At 36.5% G+C, this 2,664-nt stretch overlaps 1 pseudogene; it reads left to right on the forward strand.

Moving 5' to 3' along the window:
- Nucleotides 1-350: 350 nt before the first annotated feature.
- On the forward strand, nt 351-2,664 carry LOC128160646 (uncharacterized; annotated as a pseudogene).

Genomic DNA, 2,664 nt, shown 5'->3' on the forward strand with positions numbered 1-2,664 from the left:
CTACAATCAATTTATTTAGAGTCAATTCCTTTTAGTTGAAGTGTATTGTATTTGAAGGTAAGGTAAACAAACCATTATGTATAGATATTTAGGTTTATCAAATATGGATAAACCCTGTTATTTCATGCAGTTAAGCATATTGTTTGGGGCAAGATCTATAACTCTAGTAATGTTAATTCAAGGGCAATAACTCTACACTTCCTGGTCTTGGAGCGTGCGCGTTAAGCTCTTCCTTTTATATTCAACTGTTCCCTGAGTCGGTCACAAAAAATCAACTAGAGAAATAATCAAGTTGTATCGTTTTAATCGGCGAGTTTTATTACTTTATACCGGCATATCATTACAATATCATGCTGAGGGTAAGGAACCAAAAGGCATCTAAGGCGAGAAGCCCATACGCAGCCGTGCCAAATGGAACAAATACAGTTGCCTCGAGTAGTGTATTGGCACGAGGTCGTCGCGGAAATTGTCGAGGAGGTCAAGTGAGACAGCCCGTTCGTCCGACACAAGCGGCTCCTCCAACACCTGCGGCTCCGACGACACCAGCAACACAGGCGTCAACTGAAGCAGGCCAGGGAATGTCACGGAGCGGGATGATTGGGATGATTCCTCACAACATGCCGCCCATAAGTTAACCCCACCCCTGACGCACCAAGTGCGTTGTCGTCACATGTTCCCATGAATCAAGGTACAGAAAATTATTTGGAAAATAATATTGACATGCCAAACCCATTTAACAGTGTTACTTCTATACTGGGATCCCATTATCCCAAGCTCTCAAAGATAAAATTTGGAATGGCGAATTTGTTCATTTAAACAAATTGTTGCTTCAAGAGCCTTGCACAGAAATGCAAAATCAAATTGTTTTCGAGGGGGGTGTTTTTCAGGTCAAACCAAAAAATAAAGAAACAAAAATTACAATCTTCTCGCAATGGATGGATGCATTTTTCATATATGCTTCTATATACTTAGAAAAACATCCACTACAAGCCATTTCACTCTTGAGGTATATGTCAACAATTAAAAGGGGGGCTGCTAGTAACAATTCAGGTTGGTTGGATTATGATGTGCAATTTCGCTTAAAGAAGTCTGTAGACTCCTCTTTAAACTGGGGATCTATTGATGCTGAACTATGGTTGTTTTACATGCAAACAGTTAATAAAAACAGTTATTCATCAACTAAAGATCAACTGTTAGAAGCCAGTATATCTGAAAACTCAAGTAAAGTTTATAAACAAGGCATCCAAGCAATTTTTAATTTCAGAGTTCAAGCTTCCTTTGAGCATTTGTGGCCACCACCTATAGATCATATAGTAATGTTTATAGCTTATATGAAGGAATCTGGATTTGCATTTTCAACAGCAAAATCTTATATGGCTGGTTTGAGTTTTGTTGTAAATTTACATGGTTGGCAGAATGCTATGGAATCCTTTTTGGTCAAAAAGTTGTTAGCAGGATTTAAAAGGTCATGCAGAACTCAGGACATTAGACAACCAATTACATTGTCTTTATTAACACAAATTACCAGTATCATTCCACATTTAACTATTTCTTCATATGAAGCACATTTATTTCAATCAGCATTTCTCATTGCAATTTTTGCTTTATTGAGAGTAAGTGAGCTAGTGGCATTGGAAAGAAATCATGTTCAAATGTTGGAGGATGAGTTTATAGTTTTTGTGGGTTGCTCAAAAACAGATCAATTTGGTAACGGTTCATCCATTAGAATACCCAAAACACCAGATTCTTTTTTGATGTTTCAAATTTTTCAAAAATTTCAAAGTCACAGGCAATGCATTCAAGCAACACATCTATTTGCCCACTGCAATACTAAACCATTGACTCAATATCAATTTTCATCCATGCTGTATAAATCCTTAAAATTCCTAGAGGTACCTACAAATTCATTCAAGTCGCACTCATTTAGGATTGGAGGTGCAACTTACCTGTACTTAAAAGGGGTTTCTGAAATACAAATCAAGCACATGGGTAGATGGAGTTCCTCGGCTTTCAAATCCTACATAAGACCTTGTTAATAGTATTTTTAGTTTTATGCTGTTAAATCATACATAAATTTCAGATTCAGTTTGGATCATTGGCTCATCTATTATTCATTGGGCACAGAAATATGCAGAGACCACAAATCAGTTAAACCTTGGATTAAACCACTTTACCATTAATTGGAATGGTAGTAGGGGAATGGTTTGGGAGTACTTGTATACAACTGTGTCAAGTATGTTAATAGCTAATAAACAACCAACTATTTTGATAATTCACTGCGGTGGTAATAATATTGGGGACCCTCAAAATACCCTAAAAGGTATTCAAAAATTCATGAAACTAACTTTATCTCAAATACCAGACCTCTTGCCAAACACTCTCATTGTATGGTCACATATATTACCTAGAAGTAATTGGAGGCAGTCTTTATCAACCATTGAAGGTGAAAACTCTAGGCGTAGAATAAATAGTGCCATTGCAACATTTGTTTTGAAAAAGCTTAATGGTGCATCTATAAAATATCCAGATATCCAGATAACTCAATAGAGATTATTTAGATTATATGGTGTGCATTTGTCAGATCTGGGTAACAATATATACATAAATTCCCTGAAAAATGCTATTGTGCAGTTTGTGACATCTTCCTCTCGCACCTATCCTTAA

This window comes from Crassostrea angulata, chromosome 8 (genome assembly GCF_025612915.1).
Source record: "Crassostrea angulata isolate pt1a10 chromosome 8, ASM2561291v2, whole genome shotgun sequence".
Classification (NCBI taxonomy): domain Eukaryota; kingdom Metazoa; phylum Mollusca; class Bivalvia; order Ostreida; family Ostreidae; genus Magallana; species Magallana angulata.